At 38.0% G+C, this 24,023-nt stretch overlaps 1 long non-coding RNA gene and 1 pseudogene across 3 annotated transcripts; one reads left to right on the top strand and one right to left on the bottom strand.

The window, feature by feature from the left end:
* Positions 1 to 80: 80 nt before the first annotated feature.
* Positions 81 to 7,758, bottom strand: LOC142837355 (uncharacterized). Of its 3 annotated transcripts, XR_012908254.1 has the most exons (11): positions 7,668 to 7,758; positions 5,610 to 5,725; positions 4,892 to 4,959; positions 4,396 to 4,477; positions 3,833 to 4,100; positions 3,284 to 3,344; positions 2,550 to 2,659; positions 2,297 to 2,378; positions 1,580 to 1,656; positions 1,374 to 1,502; positions 81 to 244 (listed from the first exon to the last, which is right to left on the bottom strand). It is a non-coding gene; the product is annotated as an uncharacterized LOC142837355 (long non-coding RNA). The 3 variants fall into 3 exon arrangements; XR_012908252.1 differs by having other exon boundaries at positions 81 to 218; positions 2,297 to 2,659; XR_012908253.1 differs by having other exon boundaries at positions 2,297 to 2,659; positions 3,833 to 3,960.
* Positions 7,759 to 11,546: 3,788 nt separating this feature from the next.
* LOC142837852 (small ribosomal subunit protein eS10 pseudogene) lies at positions 11,547 to 14,764 on the top strand (annotated as a pseudogene).
* Positions 14,765 to 24,023: the final 9,259 nt, after the last annotated feature.

Here is a 24,023-nt window from a genome sequence, read left to right as displayed (position 1 = left end):
GAACAAAACAGTAAAATGATTCCAAATGGAATATTGCTATACCCATAGAGCATATAGATCAGTGTACCACTTAACTCTCATCAGAGGAGCTTCTTCTTATGGTAGATAAGAAATAGCCCAGAGACTTGCAATGGGACAATACACAGAGATGAGACTTGGTAGCACTTCATCCTACATGAGATCTCATCATCAGCCATCTCCCCTCCAGCCTCATGGATCTATGGGTAAGGAGAAGTGGAAAGACCTTAAAAGCATAAAAAACAGGATGAAGTCTCTTCCACACACAACAGAAACAATAAACATTTGGCCTCACAGAGACTGTTACAGAACGCACAAGACTTCACAGGTTCAAACCAGGCAAAAAATCTCAGCAGCAGCCAGGGGAAATGGAAATAAAGTCCAACCTGTAACAAAAATATATATATATGTGTAGTTGATACATAGTGGCAAAAGCAAAAACAGTAAAAATTGGAACAAAGATACATGGCAAATAATTCAAGTTAAGAAATTTTAACTATAAGGTGCAGACTCCAAAGGTGAAGTGAACCAAAAACAGGGCTTAATTTTGATATAACAATGTTTACCAATGAGATATAGAAAATAGGGAGGCAATCCTGAGCATCCGAATAGTTAGCCTGCACACACCCCTAGGGAGCAGGATACACTCAGCACCTTTTTCTTTTCCTATCTTCTCTGGGCTACTAAAAGTTTCTCCTTGTCACGGCAGTCTGTTACAAGTACTATTAAGTGCTAACAGCCAAAGTAACAACCACCATAAAATGATCACACAACGCAAACTATGAGCAACAACAATAACAGAGAATCCTGAGCACATAACTCAATCTATGAGCTATGACATTTGAAAATCACACAGATGAGAGCAAATGACTACCCTGAATACATTAACTGCTTTAGCACTGTAAAGTTAAAAGAGGAATGAATATCTTACCTACATAAATGATTCCCTGAAGAGATACGTCTCCAAAGTAGTTTTACAAGGACACAAAAAGAGAATCAAAACAAATCAGCAATTTTTAGCTTTGGGGAAGCACAAATCTAAACAGTCTTGAGATAGAACAACTCTAAGGGGCTTACAGCTATGTGAAGTAAACTGGGGAAATACCTTTCAGAAAAGCAATTGAGGAATAAAGGTTGAAATGTTAAGTCTCAGAACACTGCATTCTGAGGCTTTCTGATATTTTGTTTTGTTTTGTTTTAGAATTTCATGTGTGGGAACTCTATTTATATTGTGTGTAGCCTTCCCTCTGTCTCCCAACTTCTCTGATGCACCCCACCCTCTCATAAAAACTCAAGGCCTCATCTCCAGGGTGAATAAAACCTGATCTTGAATATTTAGCCCATGCACCACTAACTTGTGTCTCTGCTGGGGAAGATAGGTTGAGATCCGCTAAGCATGTTTTCCTGAAGGCTCAGTTGGTCAGGTCCCTTCGGGCTTCTATGATGGTTTGGAGTTTAGTTCCATGTTGAAGTGTGATGATTCACTAGAAAAAAAAAATCAGGAGAAATAGTTTGTTTTTATTTACAGTTCCAAGTTACATCCCATCATTAGGGAACTCACAGTGGCAGGCAAGGGCTTGAGGCAGCTGATCTCATCGGATCCAAGGGCACGAAGCAGAGAGCTTGTCCAGTTGTTTTCTAGAGAGAGAGAAAAAAATGGTTTGAATTTTGGGTAGGTTAAAAAAATGGAGAAAGTGTTTGGTAAAAGATGGGGGAAGGGAAACAATGATCAGAATATATTCAATAAAAATATTATCAATATGAAAAGGAGAGAGTAATAAATGCATTTATACCAGTGCTCAGCTTGCTGTCATTTTACACAATCTAGGGTCTTCTGCCTAGAGGATGTTCCTGCCTAAAACTAAGATGGGTCTTTGAATATCAACTAATATAACCGACATAACCCCTCACAGATATTTTCCAAGGGTTTGCCTCCAGAATGATTTGAGATTCAGTTAAGTTAACAATTAACACTGAACAATCACAATGAGAATATAGATTGTTCATATTTTAACGTAGAAAGTATTTTTTTGAAAACACAATAATTTCCCTTTACAAACTTTTGATAAACAAAACACAGACTAAAGACTTTCAACAAGGTTTTAAACAATGCCAGTGTCACCTAATAACAAAATGCCACAAATATGACATAACATTAGAGACAAATATGAAATAAGAACACAGAAAGGAGACTGAAAGAACAGCTCAGTAGTCAAGAGCATCATCTGCTCTTTTAGAGAACCCAGGTTTGTTTTCCAACACCCACATAGTAACTCACAAATATCTATAACCCCAGGTCCAAGAGATCTCACACCGTTTTCTGACCTCGGAAGACACCAGGCAGGTACTCAAAGACATACCTGTAAGCAAAATATGCACAAACATAAAATTAAAAATAAATTTAAAAAAATACAGAGGAAAAATACTGTTCCAACAAAGATGTCAAAAGAGGAGCAAGAGTAAAATAGGAACAATGGGTTCATGAGTCACAAATATTCAATTAAGATTTAGAAGATAGTGGTGGGGAACACCTTTAATCCCAGCACTCAGGAGGCAGAGGCAGGTGGATCTCTGTGAGTTCAAGGCCAGCCTGGTCTACAAGAGCTAGTTCCGGGATAGACTCCAAAGCTGCAGAGAAACCCTGTATCAGATAAAAAGGAGATAGTTAATGTGTTATATTACGCACATATAAATTGATTTTTAAAATGAGTAGTTATCTGAATGGCAGGGGATTTCACAAATCCAACATTGGTTCACAATAACCACTTCACACATTATGTAGAAAATGGAATTCATTAAAGCAAAACGGCATTAGAAAAAAATCACACACATCACTGTATCTTCAAAGGCTCGAGTTTTTAGACTAAAAAATAAACAGATGTGCACTCCCTGTATGCTTATACCCAACATGTGTCTCAAGACTACTCACATGTGATACACACGCTTAATAAAAAACATCAATAAAAACAAACGAAAGACATGTCTTATTCAATCTACCAGTTAGGTCCTGAAGTGAAATTTTTTAACATTTAAGTGAAATACATAGAATCATATGTTTGTTTTATTAAAAAGGCTTTGCTCAAGGTTAGAAATAAAACTAAACTGAGGAAATAGCCAAGGCAATAAAGTGCTTGCTACAACAGCATTGCAGAACTGCTCTCAATACCTATAATCTATATTTTTAAAAAAAGCATCATCAATGACAACAAAACATAAGCATATGCATTTATAATTTATAACATGCAAAGTCAAGACAGTCATATACCTGATGTTCCTCAGCTGGTAAATCAGTCTAATCTGTGAGATGTGGGTCCCAGTGAGACACCCTGTCAAAACAAACAAGCAAAAACACCAAGGTGGCTATATCTAGTGAGGTGACTCAAAAGTTAGGAGCACAAGCTGCTTTTCCAGAAGACCTGGTTTCTTTTTGTTTTTTTTTTTTTTTCATTCAAAAATGTACACTTCCTCCCCTCCTCCCATTCCCCTCCCACTCCCCCACTCACCTTGCTTCCTCCCCCTCCCTCCTTAAGAGAGGGCAGGGTACCCTACCCTTTGGGAAGTCCAAGGCCCTCCCCCACCATCCAGGCCTAGGAGGGTGTGCATCCAAATAGACTAGGGTCCCAAAGAGGCAATACATGCAGTAGAAACTGGTCCCAGTGCTATTATCGATAGCTTCTCAGTCTGCCCCCATTGGCAGCCACATTCAGAGAGGCTAGTTTGATCACATGCTCGTTTAGTCACGTTTAGTCCCGGTCCAGTTGGATTTGGAGAGCTCCCATTAGATCAGGCACACTGTCTCAGCAGGTGGACGAACCCCTCAAGGTCCTGACTTCCTTGCTCATCTTCTCCCTCCTTCTGCTCTTCAACTGGACCTTGGGAGCTTAGACCGTTGCTCTGATGAGGGTCTCTGTCTCTACCTCCATCCGTCGCCTGACGAAGATTCTGTGGTAATATTCGAGATAATCATCAATGTGATAGTGGGGCAAGGCCAATTCAGGCACCCTCTCCTCTTGGGCAGCAGAGAAAACCTGGTTTTTATTCCCAGGAACGATGTGGTAACTCAGGCATCAGTGACTCTGTTTCTAGGAGAAACAGTGCCCTCTTCTGGCCTCAGTAGGTACCAGGCACAAAAGAGTTGCATACACATATATATTGGCTGTTTACATAGAGTAAAATCTATTAAATTTAAAACAAAAACAAGGAGTCTGCCACTTGAAATACAATACCATAGGTTAATCTCTGATGTCTACTGGTACATGAACACATGTTGGTCATGAAGACACACACAAACACACAGACACACACAAACAAAAAAGAACAAAACTCCAAAGAAAATAAATGAGACAAAGATGCCAAAACTTAGCATTCCTACTGTACCTTGTACTGAAGCTTGCCATCAGGGTAACCCATGATTATCTCTTCTATGTCTTCTCCACGTCACAGTTAAGATAAACTGCATCTATTTGCAAAGGACATATTCTTCTGAATCAAAAGAAAATCTCGGGGCTGGAAGATGGCTCAGCAGCTAAGAGCACTTCGCACTCATGCAGACAAACCAAGTTGCAGGGCCTAGCACTCGCATTAGGCAGCTTAAAACTGGGTCCAATTCTATCTCCAGGACATCGGGTCCCCTCTCCTGACCTCGGATACAACGCACTCCCGTGTTCACATACTCACACATGAATACACAAACATGCACATAAATAAAAAGCAACCAAAAAGCGAGTAGGAGACCACATCCACAAACAAAGTATTAGAAATAAAAATGAGTTCATTGAAGATACAGTGCACGTGATAACATAAGATTTCAGTTGGATTTCATAGCTAAAACTTAACAGCTGGGAGATGAAAGTCAGGTGGCAATTAGATTTACCACTCCATCACCGAGGTATGGCCGTCTGTGTCCACAGTCCATGCCACTGTAGGATAGGAGCAGCATTTCTGCAGATTATGAGAACAGCAGCAGTTACACAGTGACGCATTACATTTTTTTTTTGCTTTATGTCGTTTTATGTTTAGAGAAGCAATAGTAATAAACAAAATAACATAGAAAGTAGAATATTTAGCAATAAAAATGTTCAAATGAAAGGAAAGCATGGAAAAGAAGAGGGATGGGCACAGAAAAGTAAAAGAAACTAAATGAATACTTATAGGCTATGTACACTTAAAGCTATTTACATTTTGTGGGAAAAAAATAAAATAGGACTATACAAATTTTTAATTTCCCCAGGTTCATTGACCGTAAAGCTAAATATTGTTAATATGACATCAATTTCTGGAGGAGTTCGAATTAAGTAAAGGTCCAACACAAACCCTAGATACTTTACTGTTTTCACTGGAATGTATACTACAGTACTTAAATTTTTATGGAAATGCACACAGCTATCATGTACATTCAAAACAATCCTGAAAACAAAAGAAATGTGAACTGCTTGACACATATTTCTTCCTTTCAAAACCCGTGACAAACCGGTAGTGGTTACAACATTTCGATGCTGTCTATGGTCAGATTTGTAGATTAGTGAAATAAAATTCAGCACTCAAAATTAGTACTTATTTTTCTAATCAAGGAACACGTTGTTGAAGGATACCCAGAAGACAGATGAACTTATCCTGTAGGCCGGCACATACTTGATAGCCGTGTCTCCTCACATCCTCCCCTGTATTACTTCAATTCTCCCATGTTCTTCCTGGGATAAACTATAAACTAAAATAAATAATTAACACCTAAAATATCAGCAAACAAAAGTGATAACAGAAACAAAGTAGAGAGTGAAGAAGGAAAATACAGCTCAATCAATGGAGCAAAACATAGTCTTTAAAGAGCTGACATAGATGTATTTTCCTAAACATATAAAATGCATTGCAACCCTGAAGTTAAAAGAGAAATATCCTAATGGACTTACCACAGGGCAGGGAACCCTAACTGCTCTTTGGACTGGAGAGGGAGGGGGAAAGGAGTGGGGGGAGGGAGAGAAGGGTGGGAGGAGGGGGAGAAGGGTGGGAGGAGGGGGAGGGAAATGGGAGGCTGGGAGGAGGTGGAAACTTGTTTTCTTTTTTCTCATTTTCTCAATAAAAAAAAAGAAAAGAAAATTAAGTATTTAAAAAGGCATTTCTCCATAGTAGTTATAGGAATAGCCTATAAGCATATTAAAACTTCCAGTACTTTCCACTCTTAGCAATGACTAAGAACCATGAAATGCACTTTATAATACAAGAGACATAGTATTAAATAATATAGTCAAGAATCAAGTTGGAGAAACTCAGAACACTGTATAAACTCATTTATGTGACACTGTGAAAAGGGGGAGGTGAGGAGGTAATGAACTAATACAATTTATGTGACACTGTGAAACGGAGAGGTGATAAACTAATACAATTTTCAGTAACTACAATGTGCTGGGGTCACAGTCAGGTTGAACAGGTGAGACACACATAATTTTTATGGGGCAGTGAAAATAATTTGTATGGTATTGTTCTGGAAAAATCTACACAGTTTATAGCATAAAAGAGAAGCCTACACACTCTTTAAATTAAACAGTAAGTTGACTTTCCCTAAGGAGTAAAATGGGAGAAACAATATAACTCTTTTATGATTTCATGAGAGATCCTCATTTATGAAAGTAGTGGAGAAAGGGAATCTGATCCAGGCAGCATAGGAAGTAAGTGAAGATTCCACCCCCAAAAGGGAGTTTATCTGAAAACACTGTATTTAGTTGATAACATTGCCTCCCCAGTACGAACTTCTGATTCTGCCACCACTGCATGTATCTTTGGGTTGATATTTCAAGTAAATGAATATATGTTATGTAACTGGATTTCATCAGACATGAGGTCACATTTTTACATAGTTGTGGATACAAATATACTTGGTGTTAATTTTTCTCTTCTCTAATAGAATCTTCATTGAAAGAAACTGTTAGTCTATACAGAAATGATGGATCTTAGGCTTTGGCAGAGAACAAACACAATTAGCATAGGTTCCCTTGTAGCATCAGGAATTCAAACAAAGTCTAAATGTTAGGATGCAGGTTAGAAAAAAAAAGACCTAAATTCCTACCTGATTTTTTTCATCCTATGAAATCCAAAAGGAATAATTTAATCAAATAGCATATTTTGGAAACCGAATTAAACAACGATAATGTAGTTTTTCAAGGGAATACTGTTAGTTGAATAAGTTGCATAACAGAAACATGCAAAAATAACAAGATACACATCAAACCCCAAGCACAGCCTTTGCTTTAGGACATGCAGAAATAGATCCTTTAAATAGCCAGATATTATTCTTTAGCAACATTAGAGAAACATATACCCATATATGGCAATTCCCTCCGTTTGCAAAATTTTTTGAGAATAATCGAACAATAAAAACACAGTTTCTCATAGTATTGCTTGATAAGGGAAACGGAGGAGAAATAGGAAAGAAGAAAAACGTCAAATTTCATGTTACAATTTCGAGGCCCACGGAAAACCACGAAGATGTTCTGCATACACCGCATAGTACAAAGCAAGAGATAGCAAATGACAATGGAGAGCCCAGGGAAGAGTGCCCATGACGCAGGGCCTTTCCACCCACCCTCCTACACCGAATCCCTCTTCAGAATCTGGCTGCCCACCATGGGTTGCAGTCCAGGGATCCCAAGGCTTACCTCCTGCCAATGTTTTCACCCCGAAGAGAGGCCGACCTTGTTAGCTAAGACCCTCCGTTTCTTTCTCTGCGCAGCTGCGGACCCTGCCCGTGCTCAGCTTCCCAGCAGGCTGTTCGCCGCCTCCACCTAGTGGACACTAGCTGGCAATGTAAGCTGTCAGTCTGGATTTCTGATATGGAGAATTTACCTAAGCCCGAAAATATAAGCAAGTTGATTAAAAAACAAGAAACAACAACGATAACAACAAAAAACAACCTACTGTTCTTTGGCGGGTGGAGGACTGAAAAACGGCGAAAGGTGGACAGAAGCAATCATGTTCCCCAAGCCTGCAAGCTCACGTTGTCAGCAACCAGTCCATACAACTCCCGACCTAAAGTCAACCCCCCAGGAACTAGCCTAGCAAACAGCTTTCTATTCCCTTCTCACACACAGACATCTTTGGTTAGAGAATATTTTAAGGAATAAACACAATGATAAATAAATTTCAAAATTCATCAGCACAAGGAGCAATTCTTCTGGGCGATACATCACATTTTCCTACCTGTTTCCTGTCACCTGTCCACTCTCCTAACTTTGCCTCTCCCGGCTCTGCATGGTCACCGGAGTTGTTCTCTTACAAATCTACTGACCTCTTACAAATCTCCTGACCTGTTGCCGCTCCACATCCTTGCCTGACTCACTCGCCCCACATCTTCAGTGCACCCTCACGTTTTTCTCATGAAGAATGCATTCTACCGCGCTCTGATGCTGTTCTCTGGGTTCCCATGAAGCTCTTCCCTACCCCTGCATTTTAGATTGAAGTCTGATATATCCTTTCGGAAAGGAAATCCCACACAACATAAAAACTGTGTTCATGGTTACCCTCCCAAGTCCACACATGCAATCAGAAAATGGGACATAGATTCTCCTTTATACTGGAATCACACAGGAATTATTTAATTCCTCACCTATATTCTACCTGCTTTCCAATAAAAACAAAGCCTTGATCTCAGGGTTCGAAGTTGAAGACTTAACATTTTGTCTCTCTACTTGTGTTCTCAAGTTAAGACAGCTTCTGGTTCCCAGCTTAAGTCTTTTCTCTGACTACCTTGTATCAAGCCCTGGTAAGCAGTCTCACAATAAGGGTTCTTGCGACATCTATATTTCTTCTGGTTTAACTGTCTCTCTTAAATCGTTATCCAGTATTGACCTGTATTGACCTGTCTCTCTAGATAAATATTTTTGAATCTTTATTAGTTCCACGTTTGGCCAATATATCTCTGTGCAATTTGAGTTATATCATTTTATCACTACACACTTCAGAATTCACCTCTAAATCAGACGTTTCCTCACAAAAGCACAAAGAGAAATAATGCCCTATAACAGAACAATTTTGATCTGATATCAGTAACTTTCCAAAAGTATCTTTTTATTGCTGCTGCTCTTGAATTGGACTTCAAAGGAGGCCACATATTGCTTCTTACGTGGATATGAAGCTTCTCCCCACACATTTTTTATTTTAATTTTTAAAAAAGAAAAGAAACTATAATTTTTATTTTACATATTAATCCCAGATCCCCACTCCATCCTCCTATTCACTCCCCATCCATTCCTCAGAGAGTGTAAGACACATTGCTTTGGGGAAGGCCCAAGGCCCTCCCTACTGTATCTAAGCTGAGCAAGGTATCCATACTAAGAGAATGGATTACCAAAAGAGCCAGTACAAGCAGTAGGGATAAATCCTGGTGTCACTGCCAGTGGCACCGCAGTCTTCCCCAACCATACAACTCTCACCCACATTCATGGGGTCCATTTTGGTCCTATGCTGGTTCCTTCCTGGTCTGGCTGGAATTGGTGAGCTCCCATTACATCAGGTAAACTGTTTCAGTAGGTGTCCCATCCTAAAAAAAAAAAAAAACCAAGGATATCCACACACACACATTTTAAGACAGAATCTCATGTAACTCAGGCTGAGCTACAATTAACCAATTAACTCTGTAGGTAAGGGTGCCCCTGTCTCCTGATCCTCCTCCCACTATCTTCTGTGTGCTGTAAGGTTACCAACATATACAGCTCATTTCTAAGATTTAAATTTTTGAGTCTCTTCATAACTCATTATCCCCTATCTCTCAATCTTCTTTGTTTCCAGACATAACTGACTTCTTGCAGAAAATAAAGTTCCTTGAAACTGATTGACTGAGATAAACAGATAGCTCAGTTGGTGACATCTTGCCATATAAGTATATAGAACTGAGTTGAATCTCCATAGTCCAAGCAAAAAGCCAGGCACTGTGGCATACACTGGTAATCCTAGAACAAGAAAGGCAGATAGATACCAGAGGAATGGAGGATTGCTGGTCATCCAGAATAGCTGAATTGTGAGCTCTCTATTCAGAGATGCTACCTCATTAAGTAAAGAGGAATGACTGAGAAAGATGCCGGACTTAGAAGTCTATCTCAAGCAAAAACATGGACTCATACATTGGAGCAAATACCTATGAACACATGCATACACAAAACTGATGCATACACTGATTAATACCTAAGGATGAATATTACTCAGAGACATTTATATCAGATGTAGAGTTTTTATAGCATTTCTGACTTCTGTGAATGGATTTTACCATAGGACCTATAAATTCTGCTCAGGTTTTCTGTCCTGGATGTCTACAACATATAAGTCATAAAAAAAAAAAACATACCCAGTAGAAAAAGAAATAAAAAGCTCACCCACATTGGAGATCACACTGGAGCAAGCAATCATCAGTCTCCCACTAGCTTCTGTTAGGAAAAATCAGAGGACCAGAGAAACTTCCTGTGGAACCAGATTGAAGGGAATACAGAGACCAACAGCCAGACATTGTGCAGAGACAGGGTGTAAAGTGGAGGACTCCATTGGGAAGCTCCTCTCAGAGTTTAGGTAATTCCAAGTTGGAGGGGGGAATTGTAGGGATCAGAGGGGACAGAAAATATCAGAACAGGGCCCACTGAATCAAATAAACAGGGCACCTATGGGCTCATGGAGACTAAAGAGGTAATCACGGGTCCTGTATGAGTCCTACACAAGGTACTTCATGCACCTTTTGTGGGTGTTAGCTTCCTGGTTTTGTGGGTCTCCTAACTGTGGGAGCGGGTATGTTTTTGCCTCTTTTGCCTGCTCTTGGGAGTTCTTTCCTCCTGTCAGATTGTCTTTTCAAGATTGTAATGAAGGCTTTTGCCTTGTCTGATTATAGTTTGTTCTGTCATATTTGGCCATTATCTCTTGGAGATCTGTTCTTTTTTGATAGGAGACAGAGGCTGAGTTTATCCAGGATAAAAGAGAATTGAAACAGGAAATGGGAGGAGTAGAGAGGGGAACTAGGAAAAGAAAAAAAAACAAAATTTAAAAAAGAAAGAAAATCAGATGGTAAGTGAGACGTGATTATAAGGCTCATCTCTCTTATCGTTCAACAACTTGAAGCTCACTTTGTTGAAACCACTAATAACTTCCTTCATCCTCTGAATGTATCCTATGACTGACCAACTTGATGTCATGAAGCAAACAATCAACCTCCAATTCTGTCCGATGTCATTAGTTTTCTGAACATATCTTGCATGGATAGCTATGTGGATGGATTAAACATGAACTGCCTGATTACCTCCCTTCCAGTATCTTTTTTCCTGACCTTAAATCACAGTTCTTCTGCATTTTTTTAAACATTGGTGAGTGCTCTTGTCTGGGGAATCATATTTGAAACAGGATCTCCTATCGTCACACTTGCCCAACCTTGCTCTCTGTGGTTGTGATAGACAGAATGAACAAAAGCAACTTGGGGGGTAGGGAAGGGTTCATTTCATCTAGCAAATCATAGCCTGTCATACAGGGACTCCAAGTCAGTAGCTCAAATAAAGAACTTAGACATGGCAATTGAACAGCTTGGAGAAACGCTACTTACTGAATGCTTTTCATGGCTTGGTGAACTTGCTTTCCCTTACAACCAAGGACTAATGATACTAATCGCCAATGAAAACAACATGTGTCGGAGACCTGCCTATAAAGCTAATTGGAGGCAATTCCTTAATTGGCATTCCCTCTTCCCAGGTAACTCTAATTTGTTTGTCAAGCTGATAAAAAAATATATAACCACCACAATAATATCAAAATATTCAATCCTATTGAATAGCGGTAGGGAAAATCGAGCAGTGGTTGAAGTGCTTGCTTGCTATGCAAACACCAGGTCCAGAGTTCAGGTACTCAGCACCCAAATAAAAATGAGGGCTTACCATGTTACTGCTATCCCAGTGCTGGGTACAAGGCAATGTCAAGTGAATCTCAAAGGCTCTCACAGAGTCAGTCAAAAGAGCAAGCTCCAGGTTCAGCAAGTCTCCTTTTCAAAATAAATAAGTTTAAGGGGCCATTGAAGAAAGCATTCCATATAAAATTCTGACTTCCTCATCAGCCCATACAGCTGAACACAAAAATACGTAATCATGTACATGTGCATATATCACAGAGAAAGAGAGAGAGAGAGAGAGAGAGAGAGAGAGAGAGAGAGAGAGAGAGAGAGAGAGATGGGAGAAATACGGGAGAGAGAAATAAAAGGATGGGGAAGGAAGGAGGCATATGTAGAGAGGAAGAGAGAGATGAAGAAAATAAGGAAGCAAAGGGAGGGAAGGAGAGAGAGAAAGAGGAGTTGAAGGAGAAGGGAGAGAGAAAATCTTAAATGTTAAATCAAATGAGAATTCCTATAACTGTGGGACTTTACAAATAATTACAGAAAGAGGCTATTTCTGTTAAATAAGTTGACAGTGGTATAATCATTTCATTTAATATGTTTTAAGCTTTCCTTTATTGACAAAGACTGAATGACTGCCATCAAAAATTTCTAGATAACATGTAACCCAGTGGAACCCTTGAAATCAAAACCCATGCCTCTATTGTTAGAAATACCAGTATGACTGCTTCACTTGGTTACTTATATGTATCATGACTTCCATCTGGAAACACATAACTAGGGTAGAGTGCTGATAATCTGAAGTAGGATGTATTAAGGAAAGAAAAAAAAGACATGATCTCCTGAGTAAAATGGGAGCAAGAGGACCATGGCGGAGGGCTGAAGGAGATGGGAGACGAAGGAAGGGAAGCAGAGTAAAATGGATAGCTCTAGGAAATCAATAAAAAAAAAGATGCTGTTTGTTGTAGGAGGAGGAGTGGGCTGTGTCCTGCCACCCAGCTAGCTTAGCCCAGAAATAATTACACAGAAACTGTATTCATTTAAACACTTCCTGGCCCATTAGCTCTAGCCTCTTACTGGCTAACTCTCACATCTTGATTAACCCACGAGGTCATGGCTTACTGGCATAAGTCTAACCAATGTCTGTCTTGGCCAGGAGAAGCATGACAGCTGCCTGACTTTGCTCTTCTTCCCAGCATTCTGTTCTGCCTACTCCGCCCACTTAGGGGCTGCCCTATCCAAAGGCCAAGGCAGTCTCTTTATTCAACCAGTGAAATCAATACACAAACAGAAGAACCTCCTACACCAGGAGTTAGAAATAATAAGGATTTGATATGCCTTGCAGTGTGAAAAACTATAAATAGATAAAATATAAGAAATTATTGTTTGTAAGTTTACATGTCAAACACAGAGAGAAAGACAAAACATTTGAGGCTCACTTTGCCCCAACTTCCAGCAGCATTCAGCCTGGGTGTGAAAAGGATATTGCTCAGATTTCTAAATTGAGGTGACTCTGATGAAAGTCGGAAGAAACTTCAGGGCTTAGTATTTTAGGGCCCCATTCAAGAAAAGAGATCACTGCTCAGCATCAGGATTCTGGAGGCTCCCAAAGGTTGTTGTAGTAGGCTGATACTAGAGCACAGCTGAAGCTGGTGGAAGACTCACTTAGAAGTACTCACACTCACTACTGCATAAAACAATGCTTCCCACACACTCACTACTGCATAAAGCAATGCTTCTCACACACTCATGCCTGCATAAAGCAATGATTCTCACACACTCACGCCTGCATAAAGCAATGCTTCTCACACACACCTGCATAAAACAATTCTTTTCACACACTCAAACCTGCATGAAATAATGCTTCTCACACCTGCATAAAGCAATGCTTCTTTTTCTCTTCCTCTACACTTCAAGTTTCACAGCATGGGAAACAGGTAACAGAAGTAATGTTAACCATACCACGGAAATTGTTCCTAGATCAAATACAATCCCATTAATTAATAGTAATTAGTAATATACAAAATAATTAATTTCATATCGTGTTTTATAATTAGGCTCAATATTATTGACATAAGAAAATGTGCATCCCCCAATGAGATGAAATTTCCATTTGTTTCTCAATAAACACTCAACAGAAAGGTAAAATCTTTTAAATTAGACCCAAACATTAGTAGGCTATGTTTATTTGAAACTAAGTCACAAAATAGAGCTAGAATTTAATTGGGAATAACTCACAAGACTGTTCTCCACCACTGGACAATTAGCCATTACTTTCTATGCATTTAGCAGCTTAGCAGTTCAATATATTGACAATACACAAAATGCTTGAGAAGAAAACAATCTTGGAATTGCCGTTATTGATTGCATTGCAGTTGGTTTTTGCTTCTTTTTTTTTTTGCTTTTGTTATTTCAAATCTCCATTTCGGACCCTGCACCCTTAGAAGAACAGACTGTCATCTATAAACTCCTTTTTAAGGAAGGGGTGGTGCTTGTTAAGAAAGATGTCCATATGCCCAAACATACCAAAATGGCAGACAAGAATGACCACTGAAGGCCACTGAGGCTCTATGGTCTTGAAACAATATAAAGGAACAGTTTGTCTGGAGACATTTCTATTGGTACTTCAGAAATGAGGGCATCCGGTGGCTCTGAAACTACGTCCACCTCCTTGGAAGTTTGTGCTGCAGCTATCCTGAGTCTGACTGAAGCAGACCTTAAGGCAAGGTACACAGAGTAAGTGAAATGCAAGATTCACAAGAGGGAAGGCAAGCAGAGACTCCTACAGGAGAAGACTGTGGTCCCTGGTTCTGACAAAAACACTGAGGCTGTGGCTAACTCAGCAACTGAATTCCAGTTTGGAGATGGCCTTGGACATGGACAAATGGTCAGCCGCCTCAGTGAAGCTGGAAATTGTTTTGTATTTAACAAACTTAAAAATGCATTGCAGTACATGGAATTAGCTGATAAATAAACTTTTTTCATTTATTTTTTAAAAAAGAAAACAAACTTTTTTTTTCATTTTAAATACCAATCCCAGTTCCCAGTCCCTCCCCTCTTCCCATCTCCTCCACCTTCCCTTCTCTCCCCCATCCACTTCTCCTAAAGGGTAAGGCACTTTCCTTTCTCTCTCCTCTTAAATTCAAGGCTTCTTCTTCCTCTTATTCTTGTTTTATACTTTCAGAAAGTTCATTTATTGCTTTGGGAAAGTCCAAAGAGATAGTTCAACTTTGTAAAAATATAAAACAAGAAGAGGAAGAAGAAACCGTGAACTTAAAGGGAGAGAAATATAACCAGAAAGAACACCACACTGGTAATTGGGATATTAGAGAGTTTCAAGCGTATATGCAAGTGTAACTAGAGCCAAACTAGCTAAAATAGAAACCTAAGTATACAAATGATCTGAATTCCAAGGAAACATGAAGACATCTACACAATAGTATATCATACTCGGTTTGTTCCAACCTGAAATCTAGAGGTTAAGTAAAAACAAGAATGTAGTTACATCAGAGATAAAAAAGGGTAACGCTTTTTATCCAGTATAACAGAAACATTTGTGGGGTACAATAGGACTATCCAAATATTGCAGTAAGTAAGCATTCTATGAAAAGAAAACCAACAAGTTTAAAATAATATTTAAACACTATTTTGCACTTATGTGAACTGTAATGATTTCTGACTAGTAAACATTGGAAAAAAATGTGAAATTGAGCTGGGAGGTGGTGGTACACACCTTTAATATCAGCACCCAGGTGGCAGAAGTAACTGGATCTCTGAGTTCAAGGCCAGCCTGCTCTACAAGGCAAATTCCAGGACTGCCAGGGTTACACAGAGAAAAGCTGTCTCAAAGAAGAAGGAGGAGGAGAAGGAGGAGGAGGACGAGAAGGAGGAGGAGGAGGAGAAGGACGAGGAGGAGGAGGAGGAGGAGGAGGAGGAGGAGGAGGAGGAGGAGGAGGAGGAGAAGAAAAAGAAGAAGAAGAAGAAGAAGAAGAAGAAGAAGAAGAAGAAGAAGAAGAAGAAGAAGAAGAAGAAGAAGAAGAAGAAGGAAAGAAAGAAAGAAAGAAAGAAAGAAAGAAAGAAAGAAAGGTAAAATTGAAGAAAGTAGCAGAAAGAAATTCATGTCTACAGAAAGGAATTTAGAAATATCTGTAGCTACATGAATATACACAAAAATCAATTCTTAATATTAAAATAAATTTACCAAATAATTTATTGTCTAGATAAGATTATTAAATGGGATAAGAGATTACAAATAAAAATATGTAAATGTTTCACAAATATCAGGGAGGGAGAAGAAGTGCAATTATGCTTCTATAGTGGTAGAATGTCATTGCAAAGTAGACTGTGATCTGTTAAATATGCATATATATGTATAAACTATAACTCAATCGTTAGAATTAAAAATACAGATAAACAACCCAAAAGAAGGCACTTGACTACTTGAAGATTCTATATTCCTAAATAATGTAAGTAAAGAAGAGACATAAATAAAATGATTATTTACCTGGAAATGCTCTACTAAACACAGAAACTCAAAGAAAATGTCATGTTGAAAATAAAAGAACCCACAGAGCCACTCATACATGTGTATAAATATACAAATTGAGGAAATGTAAGTGTGTAGATAAATACATGTTTTGAAAATTAAAAATTGATATTAACTAAAGTCACAGTTGAGTATATATAGAATAGTATTGGAGATATTTTATACCAATATATATATTTTTATAAGAGAATCTAGAAAACAAAATTACCTGGTTCTACACACTTATCTTTAAAGTGCATGACTAAAATCTAATCAAGTGGTGTTTCTAATATTTTATAATCCAGATACTATAAAAACAATAGCAATTTATTATAAAATGAAGCTGCAACCTCCCCAGGGCCCAGAAATCTCATGATTGGTCATTCACCCTAATTTTCAAAATGAAAACGAGACTTGGGTGTCTCATTTTAATCCTGGCACTAGTAAGAAGAGGCAGGTGGATTCCTGAGTTGAAGACCAGCCATGTCTACAAAACAAGTCCAGGATATTCAAGCCTGTTACATAAAAAACCTGGTCTTGGTAAACCAAAATTTAAAAAAAAAAAATAAAAACTTACGTGCATGCAAGAACTATGTGTTCATAGTAGCTTTACTTGTACTGTCTCCAAACTACAAATAACCTGAATTTTCCTCAGTAGGCAAAGAAGAAACAATGACAAGAAATATCGTCCTAGTAATAAATAAGAATAGATTTTTAAAAAGAAAGTATGTATTTCAATACATTGGTCAGATTAAAAGAAAAATCCCAGAACTCTGTAGAAGACGTACACTGAGTAAAGCATTGACTATTACACTAGGTGACTTGAGTTTGAATCCTCGGCACCTACGTAAAGTCTCACCAGAAATGCATGTTTTAAATCTGAGCACTTATCCAGCTAGTTGGTAGGCGTACACAAGATAATTCCCTCAAGTTGATAGAGGCAGCAATGAGTAAGAAGAGGCTTTGTCCTAAAGAAGATGGAAGGCAAGGGCAAACATCTGAGCTTGTCCTACAGATGCCACATGTGCAGGAAAGAGAGAAAGTAAAACGGAAAACACGGTATATGCTAAGAAAGTAAGAAGGGTAACATGTAAAATTGTGACATGTCCCTTTAAATCCTTAAAATAATTTCTAAGCATACCAACATTTCCAATGCTTGCTTGATATATAAGCGTCCGCAATAAAACAACAACAACAACACAAAACAAGCAAGCAAACCAACACACAAAAACTGCCAGGCACGAGGACAGTAAGAGTGAGCATGCATGCGAGGGAGTTGAGAAGGTGGCATAGGAAGACAGTCTTTCAAGAGCACTTACTCCTTTTGAGCCTTTCAAGTTATTTGCCTGCTATATTTTTAGAGCCCCTACCCGAGCACTCAGTACAAAACTCGATACAATATTTGTTTCTTGAATGAGAGAATTCTAACCACTCTCTCCTGAAAGGGCACAAGTATTAATGCATGACTTATGCTATGGCTCCATGTATCTAGCCAAAATTAACTCAACTGATAGTCTTTATCAGTTTGATAGACTTTATATGAATTCTAAAACACCAACACCAATACGATCACACACACTTATAGGTCAGAAGTGTAGGTGATGGTTACAGAATACAGTATTCAAAAGTTGGACTGTGATTTTTTTTACATTGTACAATTTTTATTATATATAATTTTAATTATATAGATTTTTCTTTCAGAAAATAAACATAATGAAATGATTGACTACATATAGTTCGAAAATTTTATTGAAAAAAAATTCCAGGGCTATAGATGGACATAAATCCTACATGCCATAAAAAAAAAATTGGTGTAAGTATTTTTCAGATTCTTTTTTTCTTTCTTGGTTAATTTCTTTCTTTAAAATCAGAATACTGAAAAACAGACAAGCGAATAACTATTTACAAAGTACAAAAAGAAAGCCAAACCTAGACTTACTTGTCGTAACTACTGTGGTCTTGATATACAAAAACAAACAAACAAAAAAAATGCCAACCTATGAATTTAAGTACATGATAATTATGTGAACTAACGGGAAAAAAATACATGCACAGATAATACTTCTTTACGCAACTTTATGTGTTTGTGAACGAATGTAAACTTTTTAGATTTTAAAATACACATTCCCGTTTTCTAGGAGGGAAAAGAGTTGAACTTCCGTATGATGTGTGGATGCAGAATCTGTGCTGGAAAGCAGGGTTGGGTAGGAAGTTCCAGGTCCAGCCACAAACTCTGAAAGGAAGCGCCCAGCCAGACCCGTGCACACAGGCTTCTTCTGGACTGCTGCCGGACAGGCAAAAGCTGAGCATCTGACAGCCTCCCGGACAAATGAGAGCCAGATTAAAGTTGGCCTTTGCCAGATGCCGTCTGCACCACCAACACGTGACTTTCCCACCATCCCCTACTCCTGAGCTGGCCAGTGTCCCTGCACCCGATAGGTCTCCAGCGGCACCAGCGACCAGCCGGGTGTGCTGGTGCTGAGCAGCCCGCAGGGGGCCCCGCGAGGAGTTCCTGAGGGACGGCCACCCTGCCACCCAGGGCAGCCACAGTCAGTTGCCAACCACCTGTGGAGCACAAGGGACCATCGAGTTTCCCTCGTTAAGGAAACACTAGTTTATACATACCGGACTTTTTTTTTTAAAAAAAAAAAAAAAAAGATTGTTCATGAATTTGTTAAAATTAAAATGTTAAGAGAATAGACTACATGTGTCCTAAAACAAGAATTTTTGTTGGTTTGGAACCAACAAAATTACAAGTCAAAAACGGTAAAATGTTTAAATGAGAATTATGTATTTGTTCCCCAAATATGTAGCTGGTTTTTGTTTTATCCTTTTATGCTTACCCATTACTGAATGTTTAATAGAAAAATTATAAATTCTTCTGATTTCATGTGCCCAACATTCTTGCAAAAGTACACAATTGCTAATTTTCACTTAAAACATACGTTAGTTCTCATTTAATTCTATCTTTTAATATAGAATTCATACTACGACGGCCCTCTGGGGTCTCACCAATTTTATTACTAGCTTACAGGAAGTATGGAAATTACAATAATACTTATGGCTGTACATTCTGCAAAACAGAAAATAAGCAGGTACCCATCTATAGATTTAAACTAAAAGCCAATTATTTAAGATTACAAAATACAGAAATATTACATATATATGTATAGTTGAATATTTGGGAAGTAAAATTTGAAAATTTTAAAAATGGCAATGTCTCTCACATTGCAGGCAACTCCCAATATTAAATGAATTAATTTCCTACAAAATCAAGAACCTGCATACTTAATCATGCAGAGATGTGAGGATTTTCAACTCTTTGTCAAGTAATATGAACTTTCTCCATTTTATCATAAATGGAAGTGGAGTACATATATAACGAATGCTGGATGTTTTAAGTGAAAATATTATTTCTATTTTTGGTAACTAAGCTGGTCACATGAAATCAGAAGTTTTTACAATTTTTCTGTGAAATTATTGGTAAAGGTTAAGCATGATCAATTAAAACGTATAAAGGTTAAATACCTGGATACTATTTAGTACTGTGTACTATGATATATGTGTAGGATACATAATTATCTAACAGTAATAAAAAAGAATTCATACTTTTTAAAATAGTGAAGGCAATATTCCAAAGAGAAAAATAAATAAGAGAAATGAATAATAGGCATTTAAGAACACTAAAATAAACAGATTAGACTAGCTGTGCTAACTTGCACAAAGAGAGTTGCTAATATTGAAGCATAAACACTGCACATTTAATGTCATCATTTATTGTAGAATTAATTTCATGATGGTCTTCTGGGGGCTAAACAATTGTATTACTGGTGAAGCTTACAAATATGAAATTTGCAATACCTTTGGCAATATTTTCTGCAAAACAGAAAACAGTAAACCAAGTAAGTATTGATATTGATATAGACAAATTGAGAAGTATTTATATTTAGTGTCACAAAATACAAAAATAATGGATATCTATCAAATGATGAAAATTACAGTGAGGTTCTTCATACTAAACACTGGGAAAATGAAGATCACTTATAGCTAGTTTCATATATTAGTATAGAATTTTTCATGACAGTGATGAAGAACATGTAGATTTGATTTAGCGCAAGTGAAAATGTTATTTGTCTTAGGTAGGATTTCTATTACTGTTACAAGACACCGTGACCAAAGCAATTTATGGAGGAGAAAGTTTTCTTTGGCTTACATATCCTTGGTGATAATCCACTGAAGGAAGCTGAGACAGAGGAACTCAGGACAGAAACCTGGAGGCAGGAACTGGAGAAATATTGCCTTTTGGCTTGGTCTCCATGGCTTGCTCAGCCTACTTGATTACACTACCTAGGACCAACACAGAGGTGGCAACTTTCACAACAGTACCCACCCACATCAATCACAAATCAATGAAAAGCTCCATAAACTTTCCTACAGGTAAATCTGCACAACACAATTCCTCAACTGAGATTCCCTCTTCCCAGATATGTCTTGGTTTGTGTACAGTTAAAAAAAAAACAAACAAACATTATTTTAAAGGTGTTGTATAATGACATTTGCTTCTTTATCAACATTCAAATCTCTGTCTTCACATTGGTAGAAAGCACTGTAACCCTACAGGTGGAAATACAAAATTGAGTAAATTGTTAAGGGCTTGAAATATTTTTTTGAACATGTTCATTTGTAAAAGCCAGCGGGCAAATACATAGAAAATAGGTGTCATGTGCCAACCTTTTAACTAATCCCTTGTTTCTGGTTTATTGTTATTTTTCCCCTGGCCTCTGCTTTATTATTATTTATTGTTTTGTAGCCAGGATTTCCCTATGTACCCAGACTGGTGCGGAACTCAAAGTCTGAATACCTGAACCCTTTGAGTCATGTTACCTATATTTGTACCGCTATGCTTAGAAGAACAAAAAGTTGTTTTCGATGTGTCCCTCATTAAATCCATCAGCACCAATTTCTTGGGCCAATTCCAGAATCCAATTTCTCTCTGTAATGCCTCTTTACTACTGGGGAATTGAGTTCCCGGGTTCCCAACCATCAGTTAGCTTACCCCTGTACTTCCATTTTTGGATGGCAGGTGGCAATGTTGACTAACTTTATGATATTTTTCTACACTTTAATAGATAGCTAACAACTGAACGATATGGAATTGAAGTAAAAGAAAAAAGGGGGGGATTGCCACCTAGAAAGGCACCAACATGAAAAACAATAAGATGAGCAGGCTAGAGGACCCCAAAGTGACATGAGAGCAAATGCAATGTAGTGAATAGGATCCTGAAATGCTGCTTGTTTTTAAAAAGGATTATTTTTAAATTGATTCTGAAAATAGTATGCTAACTGTGTGAATAAGATGAGAATTATATGTGGATACACATAAATTAATGAAAGGAAGGTGATGAAATCTTCCTCATTTCAGACTGGTCCAAACAATATTTGTAAGAGGTGGTAAAGTACTTAAAAGGCAGCAATTTCTGCCAATAACAGGATAGGCACATAAATAAATGTTTTCCCCAGTAACATTAATCACAAAGAGAAATAATACACTGTTCTACCGCCTATTTAGAAAATGAATTTCTATTAAAACAAAACTCCTGTCTAAAACAGGGAGGGGATCATCTCATAAAGAAAAAATATCTGGTCGGGAGTAGTGGTACACACCCTTAACCCCAGCCTTCCAGAAGCAGAGTCAGGCAGATCTCTGCGAGTCTGAGGCCAGCCTGGTCTGCAAAGTGAGTTCCAGAACATCCAGGACTGTTTCCCAGAGAAACTTTGTCTTGAAAGGGTAAAGAAAGAAAGAGAGAGGTGGGGGGGGGCAGATGTAACAAGGGGGAAAAGACAAAGAAAAGAGAGAAAGAAGGAAGGAAGGGAGGGAGGGAGGAAGAGAGAAAGAAAGAAAGAAAGAAAGAAAGAAAGAAAGAAAGAAAGAAAGAAAGAAAGAAAGAAGGAAGGAAGGAAGGAAGGAAGGAAGGAAGGAAGGAAGGAAGAAAGGAAGGAAGGAAAGAAAGAAAGTTCCGTAAGATCTGTAATGAACAGAACAAAGATTAAGAATGACAACCTATCCAGTTCAGTTATCAGGAAGCAGTTTTCTGCGATAGAAAATGGACATATATGCCCAAAAATATGCGCAAAACCAGTGTTGTATAAGATCCAGGAAAATGCACACTTATTTTCATAACAGAAATGACAAAGTCCATCCAAAAGAATAAAATAACAAATGCTTTATTTCAATAATTATTGATTTTCGGGCCGGGCGGTGATGGCGTACACCTTTAATCCCAGCACTCGGGAGGCAGAGGCAGGCAGATCTCTGTGAGTTCGAGACCAGCCTGGTCTACAGAGCTAGTTCCAAGACAGGCTTCAAAGCCACAGAGAAACCTTGTCTCGAAAAACCAAAAAACAAAAATTATTATTATTATTATTGATTTTCAATAATATACATGTTCATAATTACCATCCATGCACAATTGAGCAATCCAAGTATAGAATTATTTACTAGAAATAAAGGATTACTTTTATTTTATGTTTATCACAATTGCATATTAATTTAAAGACAAAAATTATTGCATACAATCAAATATATAAAGAAAATGTGCAAGAAACTTGGAAAAATAGCAAAACAAATGATAAAATAACATCATTATCATGTTTCCCTTTGGTTTCAACAACACAATTATTAAAGTTGAATTACCAACTGGTATTTGTCTTAAAGCCATAAAAATATACAATAGTAATTACCAAGTACTCTGTGATTATTTTTCATATAACTGCAAGTATTCAGAATGCTTTTGAGGTAGTATTGGGGGAGATCTTGTTCTATACAGGGAAGAGAAACAGAATCTTTGATGCTACTATTTTGGGCAAAAGTTTAATGTATATCAAAGTATACTCTCTTGCTCTCTCCCTCCCTCCCTCCTTCTCTCTTAAATACAAATACATGCACACAAGTACACATATGTTTCCTCACAGTCCCCAAGGTGAAACACTTCAGTAAGAAAGAAACCACTGTGTCACAGGTTTTGGGGATAGCATGAACTCAGAAAGATGGTATGAGAAAACTGGCAAAAGACCAAACTCACTACTTACAAGTATAACGTTGAGTTGGGTAGCCTTTGCTGCTGTTATCATATAATAGAACAAATGGTACAACTGAGCTTATGAATAAATTGTTCATCCATAAACTAGGTTTTTAAATAATCATAGAGGAAACAAAACTTAGGGAAGCCTTGTTTTTTTTCATATACAAGCTAAAGAATACCCCAAAATTTGTAATAAAGCCTCATTGGTTCTACTATGCTTTAGAATGGGGACAACAACTCCTATACTAAGGCTTTAAATATCATCACCATAAGAGTAATTTCCGTGTTCATGATTTTTGCCTCCAACTGTAAGCTGTACGTGCATGCAAAATACAGTTAACTTGAAATCTGTTTGAATGTTCATCAATTAACCCCGCAGATTAAAAAGTCGCCCCCCCACACACCATGGCACTTCTATTTTGAGTTTCTCGAATATGGAAAAAGTCAGCTAACTTTCTCTTCGAAGTTGTTCATAGGCTGTGAGTATCCTAAGGTAACCTGCGTCACATTATTGTATCCACAGGATACACATAGGTATCCACAGTTCTCCCAACAC

This window comes from Microtus pennsylvanicus, chromosome 18, assembly GCF_037038515.1.
Source record: "Microtus pennsylvanicus isolate mMicPen1 chromosome 18, mMicPen1.hap1, whole genome shotgun sequence".
Classification (NCBI taxonomy): domain Eukaryota; kingdom Metazoa; phylum Chordata; class Mammalia; order Rodentia; family Cricetidae; genus Microtus; species Microtus pennsylvanicus.
This window is presented reverse-complemented; position numbering and strand designations above follow the sequence as displayed.